The 12,990-nt window shown below is 47.0% G+C and overlaps 1 protein-coding gene across 11 annotated transcripts in view; it reads left to right on the top strand.

The window, feature by feature from the left end:
- REPS1 (RALBP1 associated Eps domain containing 1) overlaps positions 1-12,990 on the top strand; it is a 1,025,500-nt gene that overhangs the window by 43,733 nt on the left and 968,777 nt on the right. The window lies entirely within an intron of this gene.

The following is a 12,990-nucleotide window of genomic DNA, read 5'->3' as shown; positions in this document are numbered from 1 at the left end:
AATGCTATTGTCAACAACTGCAAGCACTTTCTCAGGATTCGCCTGATCAATAGCCCTAAGGCGTGAAGCAGCCTCAATCTGTGACAGTTTCCAAATTTCATTGTAAACCCCATATAACCACCTTTTCGACCTGCCACTAGCTGGGCCTTTAACGAAATCATTCAAATCCACGTCTGCATTCAGTTTGGAAAGGTGATACTTAACCGCAGGTAAAGTTGAATGTTTCAGCCAAGCTTGACACAACTTGCCCACAGAGTAAGAGGTGACAGTATGACTCAAATCAAACCGGGGATCAGATCTAACAGTCTTAAAACCGTCAGTTATATTTAAAAATCTTTTTTGGCAAGAATCAGCACTACGGTGCCAAAGCAGCCAACCCTTAGGATTCATACTGGAAATGTTAAAGGAGGAATTAAGAAGCAGAGCCTGTATATCTTTAATGGACAATTGAGTAAAATTACTCCAATCCTCATATTCCTCCAACTCCGGGAAAGACGGGGTGTTTAACCTTTTAGATGTAGCCAATCCAAAGCATGTGGTCTGGGAAATGGTTTCATTTAAAAACAACATATGATTCGGGATGAGACATGCACGGTGCAAAGCCTCAGTGCCTCGTACCTGCCAGGACCTTGAACCCCAAACCGATTTAAGGTCTATTGTTTCCTTCCATAACTCATAGCCCCCAGTAACTAATTGATTTAGGAAGGCCTTCGAATACAACAATTTTGTATCGGTAAGTCTAACCTTGGACAGTGGCTGTTTGTGAAATTTAAAATAAAAGGACTCGGGATTGGACTGATTAAAGTCAGTGAAATAAGTATACTTTTTAAGAAACGTTTCTGAACTCCCTTGTGTAGGTGCCGGGCAATGTTCCCACTGAGTAAAATTAACAGCATCCCTTCGGGAAGATGTTTTGTGTAAGAAGTGATTGCCATAATGTTGGTAACAGAACAATTCACCATAATTAGCAGATTCTAAATATAAATCCTCAGCATCAAAAGCAGCATAGTATTTCAAATCAGAAAACAAACTTTCCACAGCATTAACATCCCAATCATCAGAACGAATGTTTTGTTTCACCACATCCCCCATATTCACTCTCAGTACATTAGGAACATTAACGACTTCCGTTGGGCCATGAATCTGAAAACGAACTGCATCCCACGCGATTCCATCCAGAACAGGCCATGCTGTGATGTTAACCAAAGTCAAGTCTCTTTTTAATCTGTGTGTAGAATGTGAAGAGGAAAGTGGGGCCAAAGTTCCATTTAAGTGAGTAATGCAAGTTCTCTCCTCGACATAGTGTCCATTCATGATTCGAAAAAAATAAAACACAAAACCAATTGACATAAAAAGGTAAACCGAAAAAAGGACCAGCCAAATGTATGTCCAAGGAGGTATCAAAAAATGTTTTTTAAACAGGCTAGCATATACTGCAATTTGAGAGGGTTTTTTCGAGGCAAGGGAAGCAGAGTCAAATGAAAATCTGGATTCTGTGGCTAAACGAGCTTGCAGGTCAGGTATGGACAAATCAGTGGGGTATGTATAGTCCAACTCATCAACGTTAGTTCCGGGTAAATTATTTAATAATGGACTGGAAACAGCAGGTAATTCGATGGCCACTTCAGGTTCAATATTAGAAGCAGTGGGCATAACTGAATTTCTCACAATGGAAGGACAGGAAACAGCCGGTGTCATGCTAAGAAGAATCGGCCACTCTGTGTATCTTGACATTGTCAATTGAAATAAACCTGTTTTCCTTACGACCTGGAAGTGGTGGTAAAATGACTGTTCTTGTGCCCTTCACTCCAAGCACTGGGACTGGAGCTCGATAGGAGGGACCAAACTCTTTCTTGTTGTCGATCTTCTCTCGAACCAGTTCTCCAACTTGGGGTAGCCAGCCAACTACCGGGATCTGCAACGCATCATCCGAAGTTGAGGGCAAATGTTCCTTTGCAAGACTGTCTCTGGTCTTTTGTAGATTCTGTAAAACATTGCAATGTTCATCTGCGTCAAAGGAAGTGGCGCGAACCACAGAGTCTAGACCGTCAAGGTCAGGGACGTACATCTTGATGCCAAAGAGCATTTCGTATGGGGTCCGCCCACCCAGAGACCTTCTAGGGAGATTATTAAGAGCACGCTGCACGCCATAGAGGTGAGCCAGCCAGTTTCTGCCAGTGCCTATAACTCGGGCTGTCAAAGATTGCTTTAAATCACGGTTCATTCGTTCAACTACACTATTACCCTCAGGTCTGTAGGGTGACGAAAACTTGACTTGGACCCCCATCGAAGTCATGGCATCCTTATACGCCTTAGAGGCGAAAGCCGGACCCTGATCCGAATGGAAGGTACCACAGGCAAAAATCCCTATAAAGATACGCAAATCTCTAATGACAGTCCGTGAATCAGCGCTGCGATGTGGCCATACCCACACAAAGCGTGTGCATGAGTCAACTGCTACTAAGATGTACTTATATGCAGTATCAGATGAAAAAGGACCGCAGTGATCTAAATAAACACAGCCTAGCGGTTTATTAGAAATGTACAACTGAGTCTGTGGCGGACGCGTAGCAGATGAAGGTTTAATCTGCTGGCATATGTCACAAAGAAGGACATAATCACGCGTCTGTTTGTACAGTCCCCGCCACCAGAAACGTAGTTGTAATTGCGTTACAGTGGCCGAGACGCCCGCATGCGCAGACGCCACACCTTCATGAGCCGCTGTAATCAAGTCTGCTCTGCGATCCGAGTTGGGAATCAGCCGTTCCCCAACATCAGGAATTGTCACAAAAGGAACCTTTTCGGGACTTAAGTGGTATTTATACTTCGAAGGGAATCCCGCAGGATGTTTACTTCCCTTCTCAGAGGCAGCAATCGCTGCCAAGATGTCGCTATCAATCTTGGTTTTAGACCTAGTAACTGCTGCAACTAAGTATGTAGATACTGCTGATTTCGCTGCTTCATCAGCAAGCGAGTTGCCAACAGCGTGTACTCCTACGCGCTGATGACCGAGAGTATGAATAACAAAAACGAGTGGCAACCTAGCCTTAAGCTCTGCCACTCGAACCCAGATCATTTTATGTTTTATTGTGCTACCCTTGGAATCATGAAAATCATTTTGAATCCAAAAGAACAAGTTTTCATTGTAAGACTGGACACAGTAGTAAGAATCACTTACAATTAGAGTAGTAACACTTGGATCTGCGTACTCTAACGCTAGTAATAGAGCACGAAGCTCTGCCAATTGTGCGGTGCAGTCGCCCAGGGGCAACGTGTGTACCTCCCTGGAAATGAACTCATCATTCAACATAGCACCGACCACAATGGCGCATGCGGAAACGTAGGCATGTTTAGAACCATGCGCAACCTGCGCCGACCCATCAGTGTAAATGATGCAATGGAAGTCCTCCAAAGGTCGCATAGCCAGAGGAGCAGGATGAACGAATTCATACTGCAAGTACTCTTGCGACCGTAAGGAGGCGTAAAAAATAAACATGACATCCGTGGATGACAATGACGCAGCCCACTGAATCCACCGAGGGTGCAAAGCTTTTGAATTTGGTACACTGGCTTTCGTGACTGCCTCCAAATGAGGACAGGGTGTTACCACTAGCATGCGTTTCCCCTGAGACAGTGCTCGTTCCTTAAGAATTGCCATCTGTACAGCAGTTAAAACCTTTTCCACTGTGGGAAACCGCAACTCAGCCGAAGTGTACAAGTGTGACTTGTAAGCAATAGGTACTGTGTCACCTTCATTAAAAGTGAGGTATGTGAAACCCACCGTCCCAGGAATTATTCTTATTACCAGGTTGGTGTGGTTATCACGAGTCAGTAAATATTCAGAAGCGAGCAGATCAGCCTGCAAGGATTGCAAAATGGCTGAATGCTCAGGCAGCCAGCATGATTTTGAGAAAGTTGGTTGTATCAAAGCATACAAAGGTTTGATACGCTGGGCATATTCCGGAATGTAAGTTCTGCCGAAATTCAAGAAACCCAGCAAAGACTGTAATTTTTTCAGTGTTGTAGGAGCGCGCAATTGTGCGCATTTCTCCAAGAAGTGAGGAGCCAAACCTCTACCTTCATTGTTCAGCTCATAGCCGAGGAACAACACCGTGTGTTCTGCAATGTGCGATTTTGCAAAATTAAATTTGTAACCCATATCAGCAAAGGTACAAAATATGGAATTCACTCGACACAGATGCATCCAAATCTCGTCGTCTGTGAGATAAATATCATCTACATAAGAACATGCATCTGGATCGATTCCCTCCAACAGAGTGACTATTCTGGAGGAGAAGACTCCAGGACTATTTTTGTAGCCCATTGGGAGTCTCCGGAAGCGTTTTTGCACCCCAGCGGACGTAAAACTTGTCCACTGGGAGCTAAAGTCATCCAGTCTGTGGGCATAAAAACCATTGGAAATGTCAAGCGTTGTCTTGAAACGCTTACGCACTAGACTATCCACTAGGGCAGAGCCGTGAGTATTCTGTACTGCACAGTTACGGCAATGCGAGTTCAAATGCCGGTAATCCAATACCAAACGATATGATCCGTCAGGCTTGGTCACAGTAAAAAGGGGATTATTCATTGGTGACACACACGTTTCAATAACTCCCTGATATTCCAATTGTTCAAGGATTTCTGCGACGGCTGCTTTAGCTTCACGCCGTATGGGATATTGAGGCTGAGGCTGCGGCTCGGACCGCAAAGGAATGTCGTGGCAAGGGGACAATTTGTCCCAACCACATTGGTTGCGGTAGAGAGCCGGTGCAAGAGCCCGAGCCCACTCTTCTGCAAAATGCTGCGCATGCTCAGTCGAGACAGTGTGCGCGAAACTGGGAAGGATCACCTCCTCCCCTCGCGGCGCTGCGAGCACAAAAGAGGGGGCCAGTCAGCCTCGGAAAGCAAAATGTCGTACGTAGACGAAAGGTTCTCCCAAAACACCCCTCTGACAGTACGTTGTATGTCACCTTCAATTAACAGGACAATTTCAAAAAGTCTTTCAGGGGGAGCTAATCTCGTGTCGGCTGTTTCTATTACAACAAACACTTCAGTCGCTGTCACCCTCAGTAGTGGACGGAGCGCCTCTCTGACTATGGTAATCTCCGCCGCGCTGTCCAGCAAGGTCAGAGCCCACGTCAGATTCCGAAGCCGCGTTCTCACTATCTGTGGCATATCTATGCGCTGTTAAGGCTGCGACTTTCTTTTTCGCAAACTGCGGACGCTTAGGCGTAGAATCCTCCTGCTTCACTGCGCCGTCCGTCTGGCGGGACTGACCACGTCCTTGTTGGCCACCACGTCCACGTCCACCCCCTCCTCCTCCACCGGTCTTCGGGGCCGATGTTTCCTGAAAGGAACGAGGAGAGCGTTGATCAGAACTCTGAAATCGATCAGGTGATTTAATCATCGCGCGATCGCGCAAATCATAAACTTTTTCTGTCGGCGCAGGTGCGTGTACTGCAGGAAAAGAATCCTGAGTCTGTGTATTCTTCTTCCCCTGTGTCTGTTTCTTAGGCCAATTTTGTTTTTTGGACTTGGGCTGGACATCTGTCACTGCAGATTGTCCCTGAGGTTGTTTTTTCTCCTTTACTGGAAAATATTTCAGACCTCTACTTGTGCGGCCAATTGTCTTATAAGCGGCCACCACAATCTTTGCTAACTGGCGGGGTTTGTCGGCATCGGGCAGAGCAGCCAAAGCATTCGACACCTGAAAGTTAACTGCATCTCCTTTAACATTGGAGAGAATGAGATCACTTACAATCTCAAAAGAACCACACAGGCGCATACCCAATTCAACCGCTGCCTCTGGACCGTGATCATTCTGAACACGTCTAATGATTTCAGGCAGGGCAGTCATAGACGGGGTGCCGAAGCACCTTGTATAAACTGCCGCAAATGTTTTTCCCCAGCTTTCACAGTCAACAAGTTCAGGAGTTATATCCTTCGGTAGAGTAATCGTTAACATTCTATGTTTATCAGCAGGAGTAGAATTCGGAAAAACCGCCTCCAGTTGATCAAACTTCTCTGCTAGCCAGAATGGGAAGTCATCGTTGTCAACTGGACGCGCACCAAAAACCGAATTAACCATCACTGGATTGAGACGCATTCCGCCTCGATCCACGGGAGCGGCCGCACCCCCCTGGGGACCACCAGGAAGATGTCGACCAATGTATTGCACTAAAGCACGAATCACGGAAATGGAAACAACATGTAGCCTGCGAATTTCTGCTAGGGTACAAGCCCCGTGATTCGGGTGCGGGGTAAAGCCACCCAACGCAGGCCAATTCGTACCTGGAATTGAGAGCGGACCTAACCTCGCTGCGGACAAAGAGTGGGGGAGGGCGCCATCAAACCAAACTCGATGCTGCCAATGATCAATAGGTATTTCCAATGCCCTGTACGGCGTATACTCAGCCGGGACATCCGAGGCGGTGTAGGAGTGGAACAAACCAGAATTAGCGTCCACAGCCGGAAACGTAACCCAAGAGTAAAACAACTCGTAAGGAAACGCCGGATCTGCACATACCACGAAAATCACAGCCATCCCATCTACTGGGACCTGGTACGTCTGAAGATGGTTGCGTACCGCTACGCGACTATGCTGCACAATAGCCACCGCCGCCATGACAACACTGGAAACAGGAAAACACAAAGAATACTTTGTAGCACAACTGGGTAGTAATTCAAAGAAACCGTTTAAGAAAGAATCAAGCTTGAATAAAGACCTATTTCAAAAAATAGGTAGGTTTCACCGACACCCCGTTTTCCGGAAACGGATGTGAAGGGGTTAAGGCATGAACGATAAACTACTCGAGTGTCATGATATAAGACCACCGAAACCGTTGGGCGCCATGTCGCAGGGTTTCTGTACTCACACAGAACTGTGCACAGAGGAGTGGAACCTCGGCAAATTAGGGTGTCCCAAAACTTACCTTAGCAACCAACTCACCCCTTACCGAGCTAGCTACAGTGTCTCATTGGACATATCAAACTTCCAATGTTTAGACAAACCAGAACATGAACTTACAGTACCTCAGGGTACGTGGGACTCATGAACACTCTTTCGTTATATTATCATTACAAACCAGAACATGGAGTAAAGAAGACACATGTGCATTTGAAATGTTTATTTACTAATGCCGTCTTCTCAGGCGCAGTATCTTAGATAATACAAGTATACTTATTATCAGTAGCAAAATTATCAGCATAGTTACTAAGACATAAAAAGCGAATGGTGACAGCATGTTAACATGCTGTAATGAATAAGAGTTAACAACACTTATATCTCACCCTCCCTAACACATATATTATATTATTAGCTAAGAAGGTCTCTTTGGGTTGTTTTAGGGCGGGCCCATACCTTAGTGTCCTAGCATGAAGGAATCACATCAGCATACACCAGCTCTCTCTGCATGTGCACCGCATCAAGTGTGTTAACAATTCTCGTGCAAAGCAATATCAATCGCGCCTCAAGCCCAAGTTGGCAAAGGCTGCACTTGTGTTATGACTATGAAGGCGTGGAGATCAGACCTCATAACAATACCATATCGTGTTGCTCCTGAAACTTCAGCACTCTCCGTGCAGACATGGTTTATTAAACAAAACTGATATCAGAGCAATAACATATTATTCTCACATACACCACGGCAAACCACTAGGTTGAAAGCTAAGTCAACAATTAAGGGTCGTGTGCAGAAGTTGCAAGAAAGGAAAAATGGCGTTTAAATCTCAAATGTACCTATGCTAACTTAACACGATATAAGGATATATAGGAGCTATACAACACTATTTGGCGCTGTTAAATACAGTGCCTACATAGCAAAAGCAGTACCGAGTGAGTCTTTAGGTGTGCTGTATGGCCCGTTTCCCACTCGGAAGCCTGCACAATGGTACAGGCCAAGGCGCGCGCTGGCTCTGGCGGTTTGGTGGCTCCAGGGGGCGGGGCGCTTCAGTCTGTGGCGCGGAAAGAACACGTTGGGCCTGGGTGTTTGGGTACTGGAAGTAGCATCTGCTGATGCAGGGGTAGGGGGACGGAACTGCGGGCCGAGGCCTTGGAGGAGCTGATGGTCCCCGAGGACATGTTTAAGGATGTCAAGTTCTACCCGGTTGGAGATCTGGATCCTCAGGTACTTGAGACGGAAGGTCTGGGAAGAAGTAGGACCCAGGCTCCAAAAGGGAAGGAGCGGTATCTGGCCAGTGCTTTCTTACCTGGGTCTTGGTCGGCAAGAAAGGACACGCCCGGGCATTGCAAGGCTGTGTCTCCGTCCTGCTTATAAATTATTAACACCAGAGGCTCATGTTTTGAGCTGCAAACTTGTCCACCGGTTGTTGGCCCGAGGCCGTGCTACGCTTCTCCCATATTGTAAACTGCAGAGTTTAATTTCCGATGTATGGCCCTCCAGGGCACCGTCTATCACTATATTGAGATTGCAGGGTGCTGTGCGAGAACTGTTCTCGGAGCTACAGGTGGGAGACTTTGGGAATCGACTGGTCCAAGAAGGCTACGATATTCCTGACTCTGCAGCCAGGATACTTCTTGTTGCGTCGCTTTCACTCTATATGCCTGCGCCTCACACTAACATTGCATATACTTAATGTATAGTTCCCTGTCTTTGGGAAACCACCCCCATCCGAAGGCAGAATAATGTGTATGTTTATTGGTAAGTCAGTCTTATCAAGCCACTGCATTCCGAAACGTCAACCAAATGTGTAAAGCATTAGGGGAAATGGTATACCATGCAGGTTCTAAAGAAGACCATTTGTGAATGTGGAGACATGTAAAAATCTTTTGTATCATGAAGGAACTGTATGTAGTTTCCTACGTGGCGCTACGTTTACATTCGCAAGTGCATCAACTTGTCGAGGTCACACTTTATGAGAGAATGAAAGATAGCAGTTGGAGTTCAGATGCATGTGCCTGCGTGGGTAATCTGGAAACACGCAAATGATAATGGGGGAATGCTTGCAATAAGTCTAACCACTGACTATCTCTTGGGGGGGGGGGGGGGGGAGCGTTCCAACCCACCAATCGCTCTTTTGCTCACCATGCCATCTGACTTTGGACCCAGTCATATGTAAATCAATCTCGACTCTGCTCTAGTCGAAACAATCCATTCCGTAGCTGCTAGGTCTTAGTTATACAAATGAACTTAATTTAGGTTGTTTGTTTGTGCTGACTATTACGTATATAAAATCGTGATTTAAATGTGAAGTCCCCAAGTTTAAATACCGGCGTCCACAAAGGCATGCATTGCCTGCCTTTCCCATGAAAAGAAAGTAGCTCCTGGGTGCCAGCATTTCTCTGTTAATAGCAGCTGTTTGGAATGTCCAAGAGTTAGTGTATTTTACAAATGAGTTCTTTGCATGCTGTTGCCCCAGAAAGCAACTGGGTGGCTCCATCGTTCTGCATCTTTTTTAGGTCTCGACTGGCGTTCACTGCACAGCAGTGTCGCGCAGCCGAGATTTTTTGATCGCCAGTATTGGGGCTTTAACCCGCCTCTCTCTTCCATTGGCTAGCTCCATAAATGGAGGCTAGCCATTGGAAGAGAGATGTCAATCACTGTTGGAGCAGATTCGTGGGCGTTTCTGTGTTTTTTTTTTTTTTTTTTTAACCTCCACCCCTTTTTTCCGTCATGCAGCGGTGGGCGTTTTTTTGTTTTTGTTTTTTTCTTCAAGGCATGTTTAGGTCATTCCTAACGTGTCTGTTGCAGGGGTCGGCTGCGCGATTTCTGTTGCCGGGATGGATTTATCTATTTGCGAGTAGGTAAGCAGCATTTTGTAATATTTTTTTTATTTACTTTGTACCTCTACCCCGTCTCCTGTCGTCTCCGTGTACCGTCGTCCGTGGCTTGTCTCCGTCTTTTTTTGTCGTTTACTTTGTAGGTCTACCCCGTGTCCTGTCGTCTCCGTGTATCGTTGTGCGTGGCTGTTGTCTTCGTCTCCTGTCGTCTGGGTGTCCTGTCGTCTCCATGTATTGTCGTGCGTGGCTCGTGGCTGTCGTCTCTGTCTTCCGTCTTTGCCTGGTATGTATGCTCCCGTTTTTGTGTTTAAGGTAAGGCATCTGTTCAATGTTAGTAATCTCATCTGTTTTGTTTGCGCTTGCTGTCCTGCCCCCCCTGTTCGTGCTTGCTGTCCTGCACCCCCCGTTGTTCGTTGTGCTTGTTTAATCCTTGTTATTAATGCATGCGTCCTGAGGCTTACTTCTGTGCTTTATAAATCTACACCTTTGCTGTGAGCGAGTCCCTTGGCTTCCTGGAAAGCATTTCACAGTGTGTGTAAATCTGATACAGCGCGGGCGGGACAGGTCTGTGAGGCGCTCAACGGGGAATACCATTTCTGTTCTAATATTAACTTCTAGTCCTGTGTTTATGCCCTTAGGATATCGGGGGTACCAGCACATCCCGGGGGACTTGCAGGGGGCACTGTCTATGGCTGCAAGCAAAGACCCCTGTGCGCCATCATTACTCAGGGCGGATTAGGAGAGTCCGTCCTTCCAAAAGCCATGTTCTGCCATTTGCGCCTCACTCGCTGCAGTGTAGATTAGTTTTGGACCGAAGTAGAGCGAGAGCCCCTGCGTTCCCCCCAACTTCTCCCTCGTCGGAGCTTCTCCGAGTCCCGGCTCTGCCAGTGGCCCCCTCCCCCAGGCGATGACCTGAGGCAGGGGCGACGGGATAACACAGATCTTCACTTCTATGGGGTCTTGCTTGGGGTGGGGGAGGAGAGACTCCGAGAGAGCTGTCCCTTGCAGGAAGCTGGACTCTACCTAGCAGCTGTGAAAGTGTTCGTCAGGCTGCGGTGAGGTGGAAGACGGCTGCCAGGGAGGAGTGGGCTTGGCGGTAGGCGAGGAAGATGGCTAATGGGGCGGGGCATTGGTCGTGCAGGGGAGAGGGCTGGGAGGAGAGCGAGGGCTGGGCAGAGGCATACAAAACAAATATTTCCAACGTTTCTGCAGACTGAAGCATAAACATACTACGAATCCAATTGTAGAACGTAGCTGTCTAATTATGTTATCATATCACTGCTGTAGTAGCGCAAACACAATTTAGGTTCTATAGTAAAACCCAGCGGGTACGCGATAGTACTCTGCAACGTCACGTGACGAACCCGGATGTGAGGTTGTGGCATCATGTTGCAATGGAAAGTGCGGAAAAGGACCCTCCACCATATTTGATGGGGAAGACGGGGGGTCTCCGCCATGTTGGTGAGGGCGGAAGCGATTCTTGGCGCCCTTTCCTGCTCTCTAATTGCAGCATGGCAGCTCTGAGGGGTATTACCAACGGGAAGCTGGAGGGTGGCGACAGGGGCAACCGGGTGACAGTAGTGCTGGGTGCACAATGGGGCGACGAGGGCAAAGGGAAGGTAGTCGACCTGCTTGCCGTGTCGACATTGCCAACTAGGGCATTTCAGTGAAAAATATTTCTTCAGACACTACGTTACCAAATGAAAGACTGCCCCTATTAGATCAGGTGTACTGTAAGACAAGACAAGACAAGGCAGCGGGTGGCGTAACAGATGTTTCGTGTGCCCTATAATACCACCCTCCCTTTCCTCCCGCTGTTTGAACTGTGGAATAGTCATACTGAAGGTTCAGTCAAGTGGGCCCCTATGGGTCACGGCGCCACTGCACCCGCTACACAAATAAAAGCTACGCCCCAGGAAGTAGGGACAGCCAGGCACACCCTTGAGCTGCATTGGCATCGACTGAGTGGCGCGGGTATTGTGTAGCAAGGGGAGTCTGGCAATGACCGTGCCACCTTTGTGTTTTGGCGGGAAGTGGACTAATTTGACATTTTACAGTAAACCCCTTTTTGGGTTTTAATTATTCTGCTGCTGTTTTACTGCGCCTGTTCTCTCTGTGATCTAAACTTGCACCATGTTGTCTTACACCAAGCCTGTTCTCGGAGTGAGAGAGGGAATCATGCCAGCCTGAATAATGACTGTTTGGCACCTGTTCTTGGGTGTGAGGCAGCTTGCAAAGTTGCCGCCATTGCCAAGCTTGGTCTGTGTGTGAAGGAAGCTTGCACTGCATCCTGTAGTGCACATATGGCTCCGAAGCTCTCCCTGTAATGTGAGTGGAGAGCTCAGGATGCTACTGTGAGACCTGCACCTGTTCTGGCACAGCTCTCTGTGCAGTCCTTGCTCCCTGTGCGAGAGGCGCGGTCTGTGCTGTAGCTTTATGTGTGTGGGAAGCTCACTCAGCTCCCTGTGCAGGAGGAGACGTAATAGGTCTCGCATTTGCGAGAGATTAAGCTATTGTAAATGACACTGCCATTTATTTATCTGTTTTCAAAACCAACACATCAATAAAAAGTTTGTCATTTACAATGCCAGTAGCTCTAACTTTTGCAAAGGCAAGACCGTTGCATTGTAAATGCTTGTTCTGTTATGGTTTTCACGTGCACAGCGAAAGGGCATGTTTGTTGACTTTTTCAACGAGCTCCACTCCCCCGAGCTATCAAACTGCTGTGTTCCAATAACAAAGCTGATCCAGACGGTAGAAGCAGCAGAAGACGAGATGAGAAAAGTAGCTTTTGAACTTTGCACAGGTTTCTTTGTATGCCGGGCCGGAGGGGTTTTGTTTCATTCATAGCCCCAGAGAGCAGAAGATCTACCACCCGGAGTGCATTTTGAAAGCGAAGCATTGTCAATCATGATTGCCGCCGAGACAGCGTTGTTAGAGTGAGGGGCGATCACATTTTTTTTTGTCTGGTTACTGACCTCTTTAATGTGTGAATATCTCATTGTCATCAGTTCTTAAAAAAAGTACAGTACGAATACGGGTCAACTCCCCTCAACCATTAGCTTTCATGTGCTCTTCATGATTTGGAATTTGCTTTCTGGGCCCTGGCCGCCAAGGGTTTTTGTGGATGTTCCATTGTCTCATTTGTGCACCTAAGGGTCATCAAGTAGTTCTTTTATTAGGCTCCAGATGTTATGTAACGTTTAGCTTGATGTTGCTTGCCACAGTCTTTTTTTTATGTATTTACTCTG

Source organism: Lissotriton helveticus, chromosome 6 (assembly GCF_964261635.1).
Source record: "Lissotriton helveticus chromosome 6, aLisHel1.1, whole genome shotgun sequence".
NCBI lineage: Eukaryota > Metazoa > Chordata > Amphibia > Caudata > Salamandridae > Lissotriton > Lissotriton helveticus.
The sequence above is the reverse complement of the archived record's forward strand: the minus strand, read 5'-3'. Positions and strand labels throughout refer to the sequence as shown.